The sequence below is a fragment of the Anomaloglossus baeobatrachus genome, chromosome 8 (assembly GCF_048569485.1).
Source record: "Anomaloglossus baeobatrachus isolate aAnoBae1 chromosome 8, aAnoBae1.hap1, whole genome shotgun sequence".
NCBI lineage: Eukaryota > Metazoa > Chordata > Amphibia > Anura > Aromobatidae > Anomaloglossus > Anomaloglossus baeobatrachus.
This window is the reverse complement of record NC_134360.1, coordinates 58666309-58689669: the sequence shown is the minus strand read 5'-3', so window position 1 is coordinate 58689669 and position 23361 is coordinate 58666309. Positions and strand designations below refer to the sequence as shown.

At 44.4% G+C, this 23361-nt stretch overlaps 1 long non-coding RNA gene across 1 annotated transcript in view; it reads right to left on the bottom strand.

Annotated features, from left to right (window-relative positions):
• Nucleotides 1–1291: 1291 nt before the first annotated feature.
• The window catches only part of LOC142249199 (uncharacterized), a 28990-nt gene continuing 6920 nt past the window's right edge, over nucleotides 1292–23361 (bottom strand). Inside the window, exons 2-3 of the long non-coding RNA XR_012725010.1 lie at nucleotides 3532–3684; nucleotides 1292–2869 (exon numbers count right to left, since the gene is read on the bottom strand). This is a non-coding gene — a long non-coding RNA (uncharacterized LOC142249199). The remainder of the gene's footprint in view (nucleotides 2870–3531; nucleotides 3685–23361) is intronic.

Sequence of the window (23361 nt, the reverse complement as noted above, 5' to 3'; positions counted from 1 at the left end):
GGGGAGAAGAGTGGGGGGAGAGAAGAGAGTGGGGAAAGAACAGGGGGGGGCAGAGTGCAGACAGTTGGTCCCATGCAGCAGGACAGATGGCAGAGCACAGCGGTGACATGCCTGTCAGTGTCTTGCTGCTGGGAGGAGCACATGATCACACTGCCCGACACCGGCCGCTCTCCTGACATCGCAGCAGAGCGGGCGGGTGGACAGTGTGATCACATACTTACGTGCAGGGGGGGATTCAGCTGAAGACCCCCCCTGTACTGCACACTGGCGCCCCGTGTCTCACCATCTGCAGGACGCGGCTCCACACAAACGTCCTCCGGATCCTCCCCTCGATGCTGAGCTGTGACGTGCGGTAGTCACCGCCCACAGCCCTGTCACTCAATCTGAGTGGCGCCGGCATCCTGTGACGTACCCGTCTTGTTTGAGAGCCCGGAAATGCCGGGACGTCAGAGGATGCCGGCGGCCACAGCTCCAGGGGGTCATGTGACCGGCACTGAGCGTGCAGGATAGCGCCGCTCAGTGCCAGAACTGGAAACAGAAGCCAATGGAGAAGACGCCTAGAAAGGTAAGTAGAGCTCATACAGAAAATAAAAAAAATGGGTGAACCACCCCTTTAAGCAGAGTTATAGCACGTCTATATGAAATGCACTGTGAAGAAATAAGAGTGTCCTGTCCCTTTAAATTCTGTGTGTTGCATGACACTGGTCAGCAGCCAATAAAATTGCTGGATTTGAATCTGAAGAAATAAACACAAACAAACTGTCGCTCTCCTCAGTGTTTTACAGACAGTGACGAGTGGAGTTGTATATCGGTGAGTGCCGCCATCACATCCCCTGATGACCGGACACTGATTTATCTCCTCTCCTCGATGCTTCTTTCCTGTTATCTGGAATCCGCTGATGATTTTATCATTTCACCTAAACTCAAAACAGGTGAGAACACCGGGCAGAGCAGAGAATTCTGCCACAACCGCTGCTGTCACCGGCCACTAGGGGGCGCTATCAGTACAATCTGTATTTACTGGTGCACTGGGCTCCCCCTAGTGGCTGCAGAAAAGCAGAAGTTTATGTTTAGGTTACACAGGACACTGCTGCCGGTATTATTTATTGGGGCATTATTTACCACTAATGTCAGTGGGATTAGTGTCCTGGCACTGTTATTGGGGGTTAGGCTCTATGTGCTGGTAATGAAGTCACTTTCGCTGTCATTTTTGTGGGGTTACCTGTATTTATTTGCATGAGGAACATAGAAATCCATGTTTGCAATATATCTTTATTTACAGGCCCCAGAACAATCCAATGTACAATGTTTTCCATGTGGTATTACCTATACTGGAGACTCTACAAACACCCAGAATAGACTGGATTTGATCATGTTGCCTCCATGTATGGGTGTAATGGGGTCCGATACTGGGGGGGGGGCACTCACTATGAATATGTGTGGGAAGCTGCGGTGTTTGATCTCTATCAGATCTGTGAATAAATCTTTTTTGGATTCACAGATTTTCCTATGGAGTTGTCAATGAACGAGATTTACAGAATGGCATGGAGCCGCAGCTCTATGGAGGTCCGCAGCTTTATTATACACAGACCCTCGTCCTATTGTCCATCCCTGATGAGTGATAAGTGGACACTCACCGGATTCTGTTTTCTTTAGGACGTCTACCGCCGCCAGGAATGCGTCTTCGGTTCTGGATACGTATCATGTGAGATTATTATTTTATATAATCACAATTTTCAGTTAATCTGAGAATAAAGTGTCATTCCTATAATCCAGCATTTAATAATCCAGAACATGTATTAGTCCAGCACAGAATTACAGCACATTGCAGATTGAGCAGAAAGTCAGTTAGAAAATAGTTCTCCATAGTAATTTGTGTGATTTTCTTTGCACAGAATCAGTCAGAATCCAGCAGGTCACGGTGATTTGGATTAAAGGAATTTTCCTGTAATTTTAAGGATTTCTGGACATTGTATGATTGATCCCATTATCTGCTTGTGTTTTCTCTCCAGCTTGTCCCAGCACCAAGGAGGAGGCAGAAGACCAACTGCTCATCTACAGCACAAGATTCCTGCCATCACCGATCTTCAATATGGAGGTGACTGATCACTCCGCATATTATGTCCTCGTGTTCTGTCCATAGATGTAAAGGAACATTTCAGCAGACAATTAACTTGCTCTTTTTTTCTCAGCACCTGATGCCGACCAACCGTGAAGCCCAGAAAAAATATCTTCCATTTCCATTATTTGAAAAAGGACCTGAGCCGCCATCAATGACGCCAGATCCGCCATCAGTGACGCCAGAGCAGCTCAATGAAGAGGACATAACGGAACCAATGGAGGTCACAGACCAGGAAGAAAGTGAGACAGAAGACACCAAGAAGACGCCAGTGCAGCAAAATGAAGTAGTGATATCCGAACCAATGAAGTATCGGGAGATGAAAGACCTGGAAGAAGATGAGGAAGATGACACTAAGAAGAAAGAAAAGAAAGGTTCAGGAGCTAAACAACGAATGGTGCAAAATACCACAACAAGCACTCAGGACCAGCCGGCAAAGAGACAACGAGATCAGGACCAGCCGGCACAGAGTCAACAAGATCAGAATCAACCAGCAAAGCGACAATGAGATCAGAACCAGCCGGCACAGAATCAACGACTTCAGATCCACCTGGCAAAGAAACAAAGACTTCAGAAAAATCCAGCAAAGAGACAACAAGTTAAGTAGCAGCCGCACAGAGACAGATGATCCGCCGGCAGTCTTCCATATTCAAAAAAATCAGCACCAACCTCAGTAAAATAAAAAACACCATATGGACCAACCTCTTCAAAGCGATGAGACGCTGATGGACTGTGGCCCCAACATACAAGCTGTAAGAACATCAACAGCATAAAATCTGGTAAGTATAATAATAATAATAATAATAATAATAACTATAAAATAGTAATTATTATGTTTAGAAATAGGTAGTAAATAATGTAGTAAAAGCATTAAAAAGACATATAATAGGAGCAGTAATATAGTATCGAATATCATAATCATTAGAGCAGTAACTCTAACATTAATTGTATAATAATTTAGAGCCATAAAAATAATCTCAGCAGGTTTGATCCAAGGTTCTCGGACTGATCGCCTTTTCCCGGGGTCAAGAAGGAATTTTTCCCCGAGACATAAATTGGCTGAATGTGTCCGGGGGTTTTGCCTTCTTTTGGATCAACAGCTTTAGGAGTAGGGATCTAAGTTATAATTTTGGTAAAATATCAATACAAATGTTATTAATAATAGTAATAATAAAATAGCAATAATCCAAACATATCTAGAGAAAAATATTACAGGGTAGAATAATATTAATAGTATAGTAATAAGATCAGTAAAATAGCAACAAACTAAACATAGCATAAATAATAGTAAAAATAATAGTAATAATAATAATAGTAATAATATTACAGTATTATAATGACTAGAATAATTAGTAAATATTTAATAGGTATACATTATTATTACGAATAATATAATAACAACAAGATAATACATTATTAGGTAGTGTCAGGTTTGATCCAGGGTCCTCGGACTGATTGCCTTTTCCCGGGGTCGAGAAGGAATTTTTCCACCTGAGACACAAATTGGCTGAATGTTTTCGGGGGTTTTTGCCTTCTTCTGGATCAACAGCTTTAGGAATAGGGATCTAATTAATAGTAAATAGAGATATAATAGAAATATTAGTAATAAAAATCATAATATTAGAAATAATAAGTTAAAAAAGATAGAAATAGTATTTAAAAAAATAATAGGAATAATATAGAAATACAAATCGGAATATTACATTATTATTATTAAGAATAATATAATAATAACATAATACATTATTAGGTAGTGTCAGGTTTGATCCAGGGTCCTTGTATTGATCGCCTTTTCCCGGGGTCGAGAAGGAATTTTTCCTCTGAGACACAAATTGGCTGAATGTGTCCAGGGGTTTTTGCCTTCTTCTGGATCAAAGAATAGGGATCTAATTATTAGTAAATAGAGATATATTAGAAATATTAGTAATAAAAATCATAATATTAGAAAGAATGAAAATAGTATTTAAAAAATAGTAATATAAATTATATTACATTATTATTAGGAATACTATAATAAGAACATAATACATAAATAGTATTTAAAAAAAAACAATAGTAATATAGAAATACAAATTGTAATATTACATTATTATTTTTAGGAATAATATAATAATAACATAATACATTATTAGGTAGTGTCAGGTTTGATCCAGGGTCCTTGTACTTATCGCCTTTTCCCGGGGTCGAGAAGGAATTTTTCCCCTTGACACAAATTGGCTGAATGTGTCCAGGGTTTTTTTCGCCTTCTTCTGGATCAATAGCTTTAATTCTAGTGATCTTATAGTACTAGAATAATGATAGTAATAATAAGTATAATAATATTGTAATAGTAATGATTAGGTTACTAGGATAATAAGAATATTATAAATACAATAAATAGGTTAGTGTAGGGCCCCATCTGATGAGGTTGCCTTGTCGTTGGCAGATGGGCTTGCACAATTTGGTTAAATTGTGCACTAAGAACCTCACATTTATAAGTATAGTAAATATGACAGTAATAAAAGGTAGAATATTATAAATATAACTTTCTGTCGTCTCCTTTATTTTCCTGCAATAAAGAAAAACAGAAAATCAAACACGTTTTGAAAAATGTGTCTTTCAATGTAGCAATGAGATGTATGATCTAGATGTCGCCTGCACATGCCGCTGTGTAGCCCTAATCTAAAGTGTATCACTGGTGGCCGATCAGCCAGTAATTGAGAGCTATGGGAATGATGAGTCCAGTTGTTCTCATCTGCATACAGTTTTAGGCCTCTGCCACACTCACGTGGAAAGTGCAGGCAGTCCACAGCTGCAAAACAAGGTGCAGGAGAAAAGCGGGGACCACCAAACCGGGTGGGGGACCAGACGCAGCCGGCTGCGGGCACCGACCACCATCTTTTTGGTTTACCAGAGACTCCGGTGTATCTGTCAACTGTGCCCTCGGGCCGTGCACCGCCCCGCACCACACCAATCCGTCCGCACCCTCACAACCGCACCCCGTCAACCCCCTACCCACAGAGGGGTGAACACCTGGCTGCGCAACACTGTCCCCGGGGGCCTAGGAAACGGTAGCGGTGGTGTCTACATTCACCACAACCCATGGGTGGCGTCACGAACTTAACCCTACCCACGGCCCCGGCTGTAAACCTACCTACAAACCCCCTACGTAGCGCCAGCATCCTTTCAGAGTGACGTGACCCCGGGTCCGGAGGCGCTCGAGCCACCCACCGACGAGCCCGGATCCGAGCAGCTCGGCTGCAGCCGAGCGCGGGGCGGTACATGAACGCTGCCTGAGATGCGCTAAATATATCAAGAGTCATTCAACTTTAACAAATTTGCGGCACCTTATTCCTCCTTCACACGTCAATGATTTTTCTCATACACAAACAACTCTCCGAATTTTATCCAGGTAAAATACATTTTTGTACCGTGTTAGCCAGTAGATAGAAAAAGATTGTTTAAAAGAAGTGAGATTCATCATTGGTTGATCCAAGTTTCATCATTATTATCCATCAGAGTCATCAGAGTTTGGTCAGTGTCAGCTTAATAGGTAGAGCTGAAGATCTCATTTTGTTCCTTTCTATTTGCATATTTAAATTGAAAAAGAGCATTGCATGGCCTATAAGTCTCCTTATACTGATATAGCTCACTCCACAATGAGAAACCTTTTTCCCTTTAGACTTCTCTGCTGGAAAAAGATTTTTTTAACCTCTTACCGACATTGGACGTACTGGGTACCTGCAGTGAGTTCCGCACATGTCAGCTGATTTGAACAGTTGAACAGCCATTTTCTGGGGCGAATGCGGACTGCAATTCGCAGCTTGGGGGCCCAGAAAGCTTGGGATTGCTGGGATTCCAATCCACACCTGCCTAGTTGTACCTGCCCGGACACAAAAATTGGGCGAAGCCCACGTCGTTTTTTTTTTTATTTCATGAAATTCATGAAATAATTAAAAAAAGGGCTTCCCTATATTTTTGGTTCCCAGCCGGGTACAAATAGGCAGGTGGGGGTTGGGGGCAGCCCGTACCTGCCTGCTGTACCCGGCTAGCATACAAAAATATGGCGAAGCCCACGTCATTTTTTTTTTCTTTTTGGGTAAAAAACTGCATACAGTCCTGGATGGAGGATGCTGAGCCTTGTAGTTCTGCAGCTGCTGTCTGCTCTCCTGCATACAATGAACATTTTGAATAAGGAAATGACATCAGACCTTTTTTGCTTTTTTCATCAACAATCATTAATGGCATTGTGCACTGATTAAAAACGCAGTGAGCAAAAACGCAGCAAAAAAGGCACCAAATCGCGGCAAAAACGTGACATGCAGCACCGCAGGTGACAGAGCAGAGCAAGTTGGTGACATGCTCTGCTCTGACACATAGTGTGCTGCATGTCACTGTATCCACTCTGGGACTTGTTGTGCAGGTGACCGGATGATACATGTCACTAACTGCCCCACTCTGTGATTTCTGCTGCATAGTACCAACTGTATACACTCTCACCTGCACAACAAGTCCCATAGTGGAGACAGTTAGTGACATGTAGCATCCGGTCACCTGCACTACAAGTGCCAGAGTGGAGAAAGATAGTGACATGCAGCACACTATGTGTCAGAGCAGAGCATGTCACTGTCTCCACTCCGCTGACCTCACAGCCAGTACACGCTGCGATGGATGCAGGGGGACACAGAACAAGTAATCGGCCGACACTGGAGTCATCTGATTACTTGGGATGAATTGAGCAGTAAAATGCTCTGGTGCTCGATGGGCGAAGCCCATGCCGATTTTTTTTAAAAAAAATTCATTAAAAATAAAAAAACAAAAAAATCACATTGTTTGTGGGCTCCCGCTGCATTTTCTGTTGCTAAGGGTAACCAAAGCAGCTACTGGCTGCTAGCCCCCGCTTTTCTGGGGCGAATGCGGACTGCAATTCGCAGCTTGGGGGCCCAGAAAGCTTGGGATTGCTGGGATTCCAATCCACACCTGCCTAGTTGTACCTGCCCGGACACAAAAATTGGGCGAAGCCCACGTCGTTTTTTTTTTTATTTCATGAAATTCATGAAATAATTAAAAAAAGGGCTTCCCTATATTTTTGGTTCCCAGCCGGGTACAAATAGGCAGGTGGGGATGGTAGGGGGCAGCCCGTACCTGCTAGCTGTACCTGGATAGCATACAAAATATGGCGAAGCCCACGTCATTTTTTTTTTTTTCGTTTTTAGCAATATTATAGAAGTTATAGTCTTGTACATAGGAGCAGTATTATAGTAGTTATATTCTTGTACATAGGGGGCAGTATTATACTAGTTATATTCTTGTACATAGTAGCAGTATTATAGTAGTTATATTCTTGTACATAGGAGCAGTATTATGATAGATATTTTTTTGTACATAAAGGACAGTATTATAGTAGTTATATTCTTGTACATAGGGCAGTATTATAGTAGATATATTCTTGTACATAGGAGCAGTATTATAGTAGATATATTCTTGTACATAAGGGGCAGTATTTCAGTAGTTATATTCTTGTACATAGGGGAGGTATTATAGTAGTTATATTCTTGGACATATTGGCAGTATTATAGTAGTTTATTCTTTTACATAGGGGCAGGGTCGGACTGGAGTATCTGGTGCCCACCAGGGAAATTGACTCCAGCGGCTCACCCTACAGCGATATGCAAATAATTGTTATCCGTTATCCCCATTATAGTGCAGCATTGACTGTAAAACACAGGCAGCTTCTACACATCTCCTGTGCACACAAAATAACTGATGTACAATTACAGTAGTTTGCAGTAAGGGGGATCTTTGGTGAAAACAAGTGATCACCGATCCACAGGTTGGGTAGGTGATAACTTATTGAATGAATGAATCCGGCGACGAGTCTGACATCAACTCCACTTTAATGGGGGGGATAAAAGTTGCACGATCGGTGCAGGTCCCAGCAATCGGTCCCCACAGATGAATAAGTTATCACTTATCCTTAGGCCACGTTCACACGTTCAGTATTTGGTCAGAATGTTACATCAGTATTTCTAAGGCTAGTTTCACACTTGCGTCGTTTGGCATGCGTCACAAAGCGTTGTAAATAGTGTGATAATAAAGGCAACGGATTCCTGTGAAATAACAAATTGCGTTAGTTTTCTTTAGCCGAGAGAGAGAGAGCCCCAATCATCACCGTAAACACCCCGGCACTACCTTCCCCATCATCACCGCACACACCCCGGCACTACCGAACCATCATCACCGCACACACCCCAGAACTACCGACCCCATCATCACCGTACACACCCCGGCACTACCGCCCCCATCATCACCGCACACACCCCGCCACTACTGAACCATCATCACCGCACACACCCCGGAACTACCGACCCCATCATCACCGTACACACCCCGGAACTACCGCCCCCATCATCACCGCACACACCCCGGCACTACCGAACCATCATCACCGCACACACCCCGGAACTACCGACCCCATCATCACCGCACACACCCCGGCACTACCGTCGCCATCATCACCGCACACACCGCGGCACTACTGCCCCCATCATCACCGCACACACCCCGGCACTACCGACGCCATCATCACCGCACACCCCCTGGCACTACCGCCCCCATGATCACCACAAACACCGGCACTACTGCACCCATCATAACCGCACACCCCGGCACTACCTTCCCCATCATCACCGCACACACCCCGGCACTACCGCCTCCATCATCACCGCACACACCCCGGCACTACCGCCCCATCATCACTGCACACACCCCGGCACTACCGAACCATCATCACCGCACACACCCCGCAACTACCGACCCCATCATCACCGCACACACCCCGGCACTACCGCCCCCATCATCACCGCACACCCCCGGCACTTCCGCCTCCATCATCACCGCACACACCCCGGCACTACCGAACCATCATCACCGCACACACCCCGGAACTACCGACCCCATCATCACCGCACACACCCCGGCACTACCGACCCCATCATCACCACACACACCCCGGCACTACCGACCCCATCATCACCGCACACCCCCTGGCACTACTGCCTCCATCATCACCGCACACCCCTGGCACTACCGCACCCATCATCACCGCACACACGCAGGCACTACCGCACGCATCATCACCGCATACACCCCTGCACCACCGCACCCATCATCACCCACCGCACACACGGAGGCACTACCGCACGCATCATCAACGCATACACCCCGGCACCACTGCACCCATCATCACCGCACACACACAGGCACTACCGCACCAATCATCACCGCGCACACCGGCACTACATCAGTGACGTCCCCGTTGACAGCGCGATTCACTTCAGTTGCTCTGTGGAGCTGACAATGCGGCGGTGTTGTACAGCCGCTCCTGTCAGCTTCAAGTAGCAGAGCTGAAAGCGTCATGGGACCTCTATGGATTACGTCGGACCTGGAGGGGTATTTGGGGATTTTATTAAAGTGGTGAAAGAGGATGTTTTTTTGTCTTTTATTCCAAATAAAGTATTTTTTCGGGTGTATGTGTTTGTTTACTTTCACATATAGGTTAATCATTGGGGGTGTCTCATAGACGCCTGCCATAATTAACCTAGGACTTAGTGGCAGCTATGGGCTGCCATTAACTCCTTATTACCCCAATTGCCACAGCAACACCAGGGCAATGCGGGATGAGCCAGGTGGAGTCCCCGGACTGTCGCATCTAATGGATGCGGCAATTCCGGGCGGCTGCTGGCTGATATTTTTACGTTGGGGGGCTCCCCATAACGTGGGGCTCCCCATCCTGAGAATACCAGCCTTCAGCCATGTGGCTTTACTTTGGCTGGTATCAAAATTGGCCTATGAGGAATTAACGGCTTCCTGCAACGGTTACTGTAAATCCTCAAGGTGGCGGATTGCAACAGATGCTGCACAATGCAAGTGTGAAAGTACCATAAGCCAAAACTAGGAGTGGGTTAAAAATGCAGAGGTGTTTCTATTATACTTTTCCTCTGATTTTACCACTGTTGGTTTTGGCTACAACTACTGATGTAACACCTTACCAAATATTCAACATGGGCACATGGCCTTAGAATAGGCGATTACTTAGCATATTTGCTACAGTGTAATAGTCACTGGATAGGGAGGAGTCAAACGTTCACGTATTTAATCTCTACTGGAAATAATCTTCCCTTTATTGATAGAGAGAAAAAGTGACCTCCAGACACAATCCACTATCCCAAGACCAATTATACCACATACAAGGGAGAAATACTGCCACACCCTGATCAATAACATATTACCACCACATAGTACCTGAATACAACCACATACAAGAGAGAAATTCTGCAACACTATGACCAGACCACACAAATGACCAAATAATACCACATACAACAGAGAAATAACCCCACACTGTGACCAGACCACATATTACCACCACACAGTGCCCGACTAAACTACAATAATGATCATGAATAAAAATCACAATACTAATAACACTAATATTACCATCAGTGCCATTATACATAGGAGCTCTGTATATAGTGTCAGCGTACAGGTAATATAGTGATCACCAGTGACATTAATTAGTGACATTATACACCGGAGCTCTGTATATAGTGTACAGTGTGTACATGTAATACACTGACTTACCAGTGACCTCTCTAGCTGAAGATATTCATCTTCATTTTCTTCTTCATCTGGCGCTGACCGCCATCACTTCTTCCTGCCATGATGCAACTCTACAAAAAATAACACAGTCACCTATAGCCGATCACTCCCAGAGCACATTCCTCCCTTTTTCCCCAATTTCTACACTACGTCAGACTTTTGTTCCCCACATGGAAGACAGTATCTTCAAAATTAAATTATATTAGAGCAGTAATAATATCCTCTAATTTGTCCCTACAGTAATTATGTCCACCATTTGCCACCATTATCCAATAATGTATGTTCCTCACTTTGGCCCCATATAGTAATAATATCTTCCATCCTGGCCCCCTTTATTTAAATATCTCCCATCCTGGACCCCTTTATTTAATAAAGTCTCCCATCCTGGGTCCTTATGTTCCCCAAATTATTGTTCATTCCTAAGGTGGGGAGACAGAAGCTGGTAGTGATTGGACATAGAGCTCCCGTGATGACACAATATAACGTGAGCCCCGAATTGCGATTACGGACAGCACTGGAATGATGCCAGCCCCAGAGGTTAATACAGGGTCTTTTATTTTAGCCGGGGGAAACAAGAGGAATCAGAAGGGGTTGTTAATTGCTTCCTACACAAAATATTCCCACACACACTGCTCCTCTCCAAAATAGCTCCACAAAGTGACCCTTTCCATAATGTCCTCCCAAAACTTGCCCTTTCTATAATATCTCCCCCATACTTTTTTTTTTTTACATTTTATCACCTTCTTGTAATATTGTTTTATAATTAGCAGCATCATATAGTAATCTTAGCCAAGATCTTGTAGTAATGTCCACATGCTGAAGTAATGTCCCCCATCCGTGTGCCCTGAAGTAAGGTGCTCATCCTTGTACTATAGTGTCCTGTAGTATTGTGCTCATCCTTGTAGTATTGTACCCGGTAGTATTGTGCTCTCTAGTATTATGCTCATCCTTGTAGTACTGTGCTCTGTAGTACTGCGCTCTGCAATACTGTGCCCTTCCTTGTAGTACTGTGCTCTGTAGTAGTACTGTGCTCTGTAGTATTGTGCTCTGTAGTATTGTGCACATCCTTGTAGTACTGTGCTCTGTAGTATTGTGCTCTGTAGTATTGTGCACATCCTTGTAGTACTGTGCTCTGTAGTATTGTGCTCTGTAGTATTGTGCACATCCTTGTAGTACTGTGCTCTGTAGTACTGCGCTCTGTAGTACTGTGCTCTGTAATACTGTGCTCTGCAGTACTGTGCCCTTCCTTGTAGTACTGTGCTCTGTACTAGTACTGTGCTCTGTAGTATTGTGCTCTGTAGTATTGTGCTCTGTATACTGTGCTCTGTAGTATTGTGCTCTGTAGTATTGTGCTCTGCAGTATTGTATCCATCCTTGTAGTACTGTGTGCTGTAGTATTGTGCTCTGGAGTATTGTGCTCTGTAGTACTGTGCTCTGTAGTACTGTGCCCAATCTTTAGTAATACGCAAAGAAAAAAAATTCTCCTCACCTTTCCTCCGTTCCCTGCATGCCCACGATCAGTGTTTGCAGAGTTTTGGGTGAGCCATATTTCAGCTGCATCCAAAACGCTGCGATGTACAAGGACTGTGCATGTACGGCCCACAGTGAAAACTGACCTGCGGCATTCAGAGGCCGCAGTATGTGAATTTATGCTGCGGAGTCACTGCCCTCCCTAGGGAGAACACAGCAAGGGCACCGAAGCGCTCCGATCCCTGATTCCGGGCATTGGCTAACACGGTACAAAGATATATTTTACTTGTATCAAAATGGAGGATACCAGAATGTACCGCATCTTTATGGAACTAAAGACACTTCTGGCTAACACGGTACAAAGATATATTTTACTTGCTGCACAATAATCAGATGCAAGGAGGTGAAGTCATACAGCGATGAAACTTCCCTGCATCTGATTGCGGGCAGCAGCCATTGGTATAGCGCTGACAGCTCCTCTGCACGGCCCGCGTGTTTGAGACCTCTGCTCTACAGTATACAGAGTACACTGCTGACCATAAGAGCTTACACTCTACAGTATACAGCGTACACTGCTGACCATAAGAGCTTACACTCTACAGTAAAGAAAAGATACTGCTGACCATAAGAGCTTACACTCTACAGTATAGAGAGGACACTGCTGACCATAAGAGCTTACACTCTACAGTATAGAGAGGACACTGCTGACCATAATAGCATACACTCTACAGGACAGAGAGGACATTGCTGACCATAAGAGCTTACACTCTACAGTACAGAGAGGAAATTGCTGACCATAAGAGCTTACACTCTACAGTATAGAGAGGACCCCGCTAACCATAAGAGCTTTTCACTCTACAATATGGAGAGGACACTGCTGACCATAAGAGCTTACACTCTACAGGGCAATGAGGACACTGCTGACCATAAGAGCTTACACTCTACAGTATAGAGAGGACCCCGCTAACCATAAGAGCTTTTCACTCTACAATATGGAGAGGACACTGCTGACCATAAGAGCTTACACTCTACAGGGCAATGAGGACACTGCTGACCATAAGAGCTTACACTCTACAGTATAGAGAGGACACTGCTGACTGTAAGCACTTACACTCTAAAGCAGGGTTATCAAACTCGGCAGAGTATAAGGGCCGCACATAGAAAAAAAAATTATTTGGGGGGCCGCATTCTTTACTGAACCCAGTGACATTTTAGCGATCCAATATTTTTTTCTATATACCTTTTGATCACATTTTTTGAACATTTTGTCTGTTTATTGTAATAAATGTGCACTTTTTTGTATTCCAGTTTATATATTAAAAATGCTTTACATGGGGAAAAAAAGTCATTCTTTATTTTGATATTTTTACATTTAATCCCCTTCTTGTAAGTAATATCATTTTACAATTACCACCATATAATCATTTTGGCCAACATTTTGCAGTTATATTTCCATCCTGGTCCTCATCTTTTAGCAATGTCCCCATCCTGTAGTAATGTGCTCAAATTGTCCCCTGTGGTAATGTGTCCATATTGTTCCCTTCTACTAATGTGCCCATATTGTCCCCTGTAGTAATGTGCCCATATTGTCCCCTGTAGTAATGTGCCTATATTGTCCCCTGTGGTAATGTGTCCATATTGTCCCCTTCTAGTAATGTGCCCATATTGTCCCATGTGGTAATGTGCCCATATTGCCCCCTCTTAGTAATGTGCCCATATTGTCCCCTGTAGTAATGTGCCCATATTGTCCCCTGTGGTAATGTGCCCATATTGTCCCCTGTGGTAATGTGCACATATTGTTCCCTTGTAGAAATGTGCCCATATTGTCCCCTTGTAGTAATGTGCCCATATTGTCCCATGTGGTAATGTGTCCATATTGCCCCCTTGTAGTAATGTGCCCATCTTGTCCCCTGTGGTAATGTGCTCATATTGTCCATTGTAGTAATGTGCCCATATTGTCCCCTTGTACTAATGTTCCCATATTGCACCCTTGTAGCAATGTGCCCATATTGCCTTCTTGTAGTAATGTGCCCATATTGCCCCCTGGTAGTAATGTGCCCATATTGCCCCCTGGTAGTAATGTGCCCATATTGTCCCCTGTGGTAATGTGTCCATATTGTGTTCTAGTAGTAATGTGGCCATATTGCCCCCTAGTAGTAATCTGCCCATATTGTGCCCTGGTAGTAATGTGCCCATATTGTGCTCTGGTAGTAATGGGCCCATATTGTCCCCTGGTAGTAATGTCCCATCCTGAAATATCCCGTTGTGACGTTGTTCACATACAAAAAAAAATAAAATATTTTTCTCACCTTTCTTCCGTTCCCTCGTTGTCCTCCTTACCTGCTTCTTGCAGCTGCAGGCACATAGAGCCCGTGAAAATTGTGGCCCGGTACATACACAGGGCCGCCGCCATCAGCGCATTCCTACTGGGGAACGATTCGCAGCACGGCTGTCCTGACATCTTTACTAATGGCAGCCGCGCCGGCTAATCAGAATACACACACGTTAGCTGCTGGCTTCTGATTGGCCGGCGGCAGCTGCTATTAGAAAAGCTGTGTAGAGATGTGCGCAGATTATACTAGCTGGAATAGTATATGTTCCGTCTATGTTCCGGGTTGCAATCATCACATGGTCTAGGTGTCTGGGGGCCGCAAAAAGTAGCCTCAGGGGCCGCATGGGGCCCTTGGACCGCATGTTTGAGACCTCTGCTCTACAGCATAGAAAGGACCCTGCTGACTATAAGAGCTTACACTCTACAGTATACAGAGGACACTGCTGACTATAAGAGCTTACACTCTACAGGAAAGAGAGAGAACCCCGCTGACCATAAGAGCTTACACTCTACAGTATAGAGAGGACACTGCTAACCAAAAGAGCTTACATTTTACAGTATAGGGAGGACCCCGCTGACCACAGGAGCTTACACTCTACGGTATAGGGATGACACTGCTGACCATAAGAACTTACACTCTACAGTATAGAGAGTACACTGCTGACCATAAGGACTTACACTCTCCCGTTGTCCGTGCTTACAGAGACCAGAACACACGCATATGGCATACGTCCTGTCTCTTTGCACCGCCAACAAGCAGTGGAACAAACATAAGACACACATAACACTGTTTGTTGGCGGTGCAAAGAGACAGGACGTATGCCATATGCGTGTGTTCTGGTCTCTGTAAGCACGGGCAACGGGATTTTTGTGATTATTCCGAGCCAGTCTTTATGTAGAGCTTACACTCTACAGTATAGAGAGTACACTGCTGACCATAAGAGCTTACACTCTACAGTATAGAGAGGACACTGCTGACCATAAGAGATTACACTCTACAGTATAGAGAGGACACTGCTGACCATAAGAGCTTACACTCTACAGTATAGAGAGGACACTGCTGACCATAAGAGATTACACTCTACAGTATAGAGAAGACACTGCTGACCATAAGAGCTTACACTCTACAGTATAGAGAAGACACTGCTGACCATAAGAGCTTACACACTACAGTATAGAGAGGACACTGCTGACCATAAGAGTTTACACTCTACAGTATAGAGAGGAAACTGCTGACCATAAGAGCTTACACTCTACAGTATAGAGAGGACACTGCTGACCATAAGAGCTTACACTCTGCAGTATAGAGAAGACACTGCTGACCATAAGAGCTTACACTCTACAGTATAGAGACGACACTGCTGACCATAAGAGTTTACATCCTACAGTGTAGAGAGGACACTGCTAACCATAAGAGCTTACACCCTACAGTATAGAGAAGACACTGCTGACCATAACAGTTTACATTCTACAGTATAGAGAGGACACTGCTGACCATAACAGTTTACATTCTACAGTATAGAGAGGACACTGCTGACCATAAGAGCTTACACTCTGCAGTATAGAGAAGACACTGCTGACCATAAGAGCTTACACTCTACAGTATAGAGAGGAAACTGCTGACCATAAGAGCTTACACTCTACAGTATAGAGAGGACACTGCTGACCATAAGAGCTTACACTCTACAGTATAGAGAGAAAACTGCTGACCATAAGAGCTTACACTCTACAGTATAGAGAGGAAACTGCTGACCATAAGAGCTTACACTCTACAGTATAGAGAGGACACTGCTGACCATAAGAGCTTACACTCTACAGTATAGAGAAGACACTGCTGACCATAAGAGCTTACACACTACAGTATAGAGAGGACACTGCTGACCATAAGAGCTTACACTCTACAGTATAGAGAGGACACTGCTGACCATAAGAGTTTACACTGTACAGTGTAGAGAGGACATTGCTGACCATAAGAGCTTACACTCTACAGTAGAGAGAGGACACTGCTGACCATAAGAGCTTACATTCTACAGTATAGAGATGACACTGCTGACCATAAGAGCTTACACTCTGCAGTATAGAGAAGACACTGCTGACCATAAGAGCTTACACTCTACAGTATAGAGAGGACACTGCTGACCATAAGAGCTTACACTCTACAGTATAGAGAGGAAACTGCTGACCATAAGAGCTTACACTCTACAGTATAGAGAGGACACTGCTGACCATAAGAGCTTACACACTACAGTATAGAGAGGACACTGCTGACCATAAGAGCTTACACTCTACAGTATAGAGAGGACACTGCTGACCATAAGAGCTTACACTCTACAGTATAGAGAGGAAACTGCTGACCATAAGAGCTTACACTCTACAGTATAGAGAGGACACTGCTGACCATAAGAGCTTACACACTACAGTATAGAGAGGACACTGCTGACCATAAGAGCTTACACTCTACAGTATAGAGAGGACACTGCTGACCATAAGAGCTTACACTCTACAGTATAGAGAGGACACTGCTGACCATAAGAGCTTACACTCTACAGTATAGAGAGGACACTGCTGACCATAACAGTTTACATCCTACAGTATAGAGAGGACACTGCTGACCATAACAGTTTACATCCTACAGTGTAGAGAGTACACTGATAACCATAAGAGCTTAAACTCTACAGGACAGAGAGGCCATGTGGATGGGAGAAGCCCCCGTATATAGCTGTACCATGTGGCCTTCATATGAAAATATCTGCAGCAAAAGACTACACTGAACTGTGTCGTGCTCCATGGGAAACCTCAGGGGTTGTGAAAGAGGCTGAATAATTGAGGCTGTGCCAGTCACAGGAACAGCAGCAAAGGTTTTATTATGATGTCAAAGAAAATAGAAGGGAAAAGAAAAGCACAAAAGCATCAGAGAGCAAAAATAGGGGGAAACAGTGTCTTTAGGGTCCGCAGGAGGTTGTAGCTGACAAGACAGATACAACGTAGCAGCAAAATGAAGATGGCCACTGGGGGGCACAAAGTTTTCATACAAAAAAAGAAATGTCAATATTTGTGAACTCCAGTCAGATTGCACTGCAGGCGCTCACTATTAACCAAACCTGTACTAACCTTATGTACATTAATGTTGATGACCTTCGCAATGCTACTACTGCTGTATATTTTACCTGAACAGCTTGTAAGGCTAAGTAAGGATTCTGAGGGTGAACTCTGCCAGGCTAGTGTAGCGCACTGAGGTAGTCGCCAGGAATGTGCCGCCTGGGCCGGAAAGCAGGTAAGTAATATGGACCAATGGCAACAATGGGGTAGAGACGTGTTTTCTGCTAATTGAAATAATCGTGTCTGCTCTTCGGTCTCATCACCTGATATAGAGGACGTGACATCCACTGCTCAAATTTTAGTTATATTATATAGGAGGTGACATCATCGCTCTCCAAATATCAGTTATATTATGCAGGAAGTGACATCATCGCTCTCCAGATATCGGTTATAATATACAGTAGTGACATCACAGCACTCCAGATATTAGTTATATTATACAACAGTGACATCACTGCTCTACGAATATCAGTTATATTATACAGTAGTGACATTACCGCTCTTCAGATATCGGTTATATTATACAGTAGTGTTGTGAATGTCAGTTATGCTTTGGCTGCTGGGAGGCTCCCTCTTGTGGCCAGGAATCGTTTGGATATAGACCAGGTGTGTTGAGCAATGGGCGTTTCCATTGCTAAATCTCTGCTTATTTAAATCCTGGTCTGATAGCAGGCTATGCCGGATGTCAATTGTTCTTTGTTCACCAGCCTGCTTCATTCTGCTCCACACCACATCTACCCCAGATAAGTGCTTTGCTCTTTATGTGTTGTTTGGTTCTTTTAAGCTTATCTGAGTTTGTCATTTGCTGTTGTTGTTTTCAGTTTATTTGCATGCAGGGATTTTCCCTCGCAGTTGCTTAGCTGGGAAACTCCCTGCAGTTATGTTTGGAGTATAGCTCCTTTAAGTCCATGTGTTTATGGCTTTTTGAATTTGTAATGATTCTTGTTTTCTGTTCATTGGTATGACAAGAGCGCCTGGTATAGGACGGAGTGCAGGTCGTGCGATCTGAGGGCCTTTTTGTACTATCAGGAATTTGGAATTTTGCAGGGTTTTTCTCTGGCCACCATCAGCCCCTTTCCTGTCCTTTCCTATTTTAGTCAGTGGGGGCCTCACCTTTTGCTAATCCTATCATCTATCTGTGTATTGTGTTTTCCTATAATACCGCAGTCTTTGAATGTGAGGGGCTTGCTATTCTTTATCTATTTTCTGAGGCAGAGAGTTATTCATCTTTCCTTCCTTTAGGATAGCTAGTTCTCCGGCTGGGTTCGCAGTGCACAGGATGTTAGTTCACCCCTCGGCTACTTCTAGTGTTGAAGGTTAGTAAGGGGATGGCGGCCAGATTAGTTGCCAATGCTCTTGTCACCTTTTACCAATGATTATGGTGGTCTTCCATGGTTCCGGATCATAACACAGTAGTGTCATCACCGCTCTCCAGATATTGATTATAGTATACGGTAGTGACATCACCGCTCTCCATATATTGATTATATTATACAGTAGTGACATCACCGCTCTCCAGATTTTAGTTATATTATACAGGAAGTGACATCACTGCTCTCCAGATATCAGTTATATTATACAGGAAGTGACATCACCGCTCTCCAGATATCAGTTACATTATACAGGAAGCGACATCACCACTCTTCAGATATCGGTTATAATATACAATAGTATCACTGCTCTACGAATATCAGTTATATTATTCTGTAGTGACATTACCGCTCTTCAGATATCGATTATATTATACAGGACGTGACATCACCGCTCTCCAGATATCAGTTATATTATACAGGAAGTGACATCACCGCTCTACGAATATCAGTTATATTATTCTGTAGTGACATTACTGCTCTTCAGATATCGATTATATTATACAGGACGTGACATCACCGCTCTCCAGATATCAGTTATATTATACAGGAAGTGACATCACCGCTCTACGAATATCAGTTATATTATTCTGTAGTGACATTACTGCTCTTCAGATATCGATTATATTATACAGGACGTGACATCACCGCTCTCCAGATATCAGTTATATTATACAGGACGTGACATCACCACTCTTCAGATATCGGTTATAATATACAGTAGTATCACTGCTCTACGAATATCAGTTATATTATTCAGTAGTGACATAACCGCTCTCCAGATATCGGTTATAATATACAGTAGTGACATAACAGCACTCCAGGTATTAGTTATATTATACAACAGTGACACCACTGCTCTACAGAAATAAGTTAGCATGTAATATACAGGATGAGTCTACAAGTGCGGTCAGGCCATAAAGAAGAACCCTTCCACAAGAAGAACCCTCCATGTCAGTGACCTCTTCCTCAAGGAGTATCTGATGAACCCCCGCTCCCCTGTTATCACTCTCCTCTTCATGTTTCTGTCACATTTGTCTTTGAACTGCATGTTTGGGTCAAAAAGAAGGTCTAAAGGGGCAATCAATCATGGCAGCAGTGCTCCAGCGTCCGGCGAGTGACAGCATGAGAGAGGGCCCCTCCTGGTCACCCCCAGAAGATGCCCCCTACAGAGTGGTGGTTACTCTATTAAAGTGCATGATGGAGTTGCTTTCTATAAAGTTAATCAAACGAAATCCCAAATAATCAACTTTCATACGGACCAAGATAGTCAAGACACTATTAAAAAGGGATACTCTTTCAGGCCTCCGTCACACATCCGTGCCCCCGGTACGTGTTTGCCATTTTTATACGTACCAGAGACACGTACACATGGGGACCTAGGTAATCCCAATGGTTAGGAGACACGTAAGTATTTAGGAATGGAACATGTGTCCGTTCCGTACTTACGTGTCTCCGTGAGTTCCATACGCTGACATGTCCGTGTTGCTCCAGCAGCACGGGTGTCACACGGCCCGCACTCGTACCACACGGATGTAGTGTGGATGCGGTTCCGTGTGACACGCGCCGGAGAAACATACATGTCAGGTTAAAAATAAAAAAAACACACTCACCTCCACGAGCCTCTACAGAAATAAGTTAGCATGTAATATACGGGATGAGTCTACAAGTGCGGTCAGGCCATAAACATGGGACAGAGGGAGAAAGGCGGATGCAGGCATTTGCGCACAAGCTGTCATCAGCATCACACAGCACGAGTATAGGCGGCACACTGACTGAACCTGCTAATTGCACAATGATGTCATCACCCAGACAGCGCTATGTCACTGAATAAATAAATAATACGTGCACAGATTTAATGATGTCATTAGACAAACGCATAAAACCTCATCAGCCCCACCACATCAAGGTATTTGCCCCGGGACTCAGAAACAAAGTTTTACCTTGCTTTATACCAGGTAGGAGGATTGGGGCAGAGATTTCTGACTACTGTACAACTGATGGACAAAATCTGTGTCTGCTGCAAACATCTGTCCCGGAATCCTGATGTAGAATTAAGGGTTAAATCGCTGCTGGCCCCGACAGCCCCAATCATGAGCTCATATCACTTTCCCCATAAATCAGAAGTGGGCGCCACCTGCACTCCAGATCCAATTAGGGCTGCAGCTCTGGGACCCTCCTCTGAGCTCATTACTGGGGCGGCTTGGACCATCTCCCCACAATTGCTGGAGATACCCCATGTTTTTATCAATCACAAGGGGTTAAAGGCAGCTGTGGGCCGAGCACAGAGACGCTTCAGGAAATAAATTCATAGCCGGCGTGGAACCTGTGAACAATTATATAATGGCGCTGAGTCCTCATTAAAGAAACAGGAGAGCCGCGAGTGACAGTGTCAGCATGAGGCTGGGGCTACGCGACGACTTTGGCTGTGACACAGATCGAGCAGCCAAAAATCTCTCTATGCCGTTGTTACATCACTGAATAATGGAGGTGAACGGGGTCTTGATGCGACACGTAAGGTACCGTGATCAGCAAATAACAAAAAGCCAAAACCGGTGGGAATTTTTCGACTTGCTTGTCATGCTCACAGCCCCTTGCGGGTCACAATGCGACTCTATTCACCAGCAATATGCAGTGATGTAGCAGCAGTGGAACAATGTTTAAAGGCAATCTGTCACCAGGTTTTTGCTCCCCCATCTGAGAGCAGCATAATGTAGAGACAGAGACCCTGATTCCAGCGATGTGTCACTTGCTGAGCTGTTTGCTGTCATTTTGATAAAATCAATGTTTTCTCTGCTGCGGATCTAGCAGTTATACAGAGTAGTCCTGTAATGATAATCTACTGCTGATTAAACAGTGATTTTATCAAAACTACACTAAGCAGCTCAGTAAGTGACACATCGCTGGAATCAGGATATCTGCCCCTACATTATGCTGCTCTCGGATTAGGTGGCAAAAACCTGAGAACAAATTCCCTTTAACTGTGTGACCTATCATCACTGCGTAACGCGCACCTAAAGTCACATTCACACGTTCAGTATTTGGTGGGTTTTTACCTTGGTATTTGTAAGCCAAAACCTGGCGTCAGTGAATAATGCAGAAGTGGTGCTCGTGTTTCTATTACACATTTCCTCTGATTCTTCCACTCTCGATTTTGGCTCACCAATACTGTGTGAATGTGGTCTAAGATGGACACAAGAGATTAATGCCCTCATGTTTGGGTTATTCAATAGCTTCAGTCATTGCGGCTGTGATCAGACTAATTTTTCCTCCTGGCCCATGACTAGCGGCCAGCGTCTATGAAGGAAGGGCGTCTGTGGCTGGCATCTCCCAGGGACTTTCTGAACAGCGCCATCCCTGATAGAAGACAAGGTCCTGTTGGGTTGAGTAGCCGCACACGGGACCACATTGCCCATTACAGCACACAGCCGGCATTCTGGTCACTCTGGAGGCTTTATTATGTAGTAGACTAGATTGTAAGCTCTTCTGGTTCAGGAAACGTCCTCACGTTCCAATGCTTGTCGACATGAGCTGTACAGAGAGGTTTGGTGACATAATCTCCGCTGACTATGCTCAGCAATGGGGCCTCCACAATAACTAGAGGTAACAGGTATATTCAGCACGAGCAGAGTGGAGTCCTCCTGAAAGCGCAGGTGCAGAGTTCTTGCTAATCTCACACTTTGAACCTCATTGTGTTTTTATGGATGGAGACGAGTTATAAGACTATTTCACAATATGTGACCCTGCGGGGTATCTATACACCACAGTACAGCATTATGGAGTGTGTGCTGGCTCAGAAGAGGTTAATCTGGTGCGAGCTCCTACCCAAATCAGCCCCCGTGGGCTCCCAGGCACCTGGATCCAGTCTACAGCAAGCACAGGTGTGAGCGTCCCTCGTGCACTGCGCTCCCCGGCACCACCGGCGTCCAGTGACATATAAAAAGAAATTAATTTCCCACTAATATGAAAGCAAACGGTTATTAAATGGAAAGAACGCGAGGAATCGCACATAACTCCACATGATGGGGAGGCAGGTGTTTCCGCTGCGGTCCCTGCGCTCCACACGCGCCCAACCAATCCCTAAATCACTGACGTGAGAGCACATGCCTCCAGTCACTGACGGTTCAAAATCCGTCACCAAACGCGGGGGCAGACCGGATCCGTGCAGCAGATTGCAGGCGACGTAAGGACGCTCAGCCGCCATGTTGGATCATCTACCAAATCCATCAAAAGCGCTGAAGCTGCTCATCGCACTGACAATGTGACTTAGCATCAAATTACAGCTGCACAGTCGCAGCTCTGGTTTTATCCACCGGCAGCTGGGATCATAA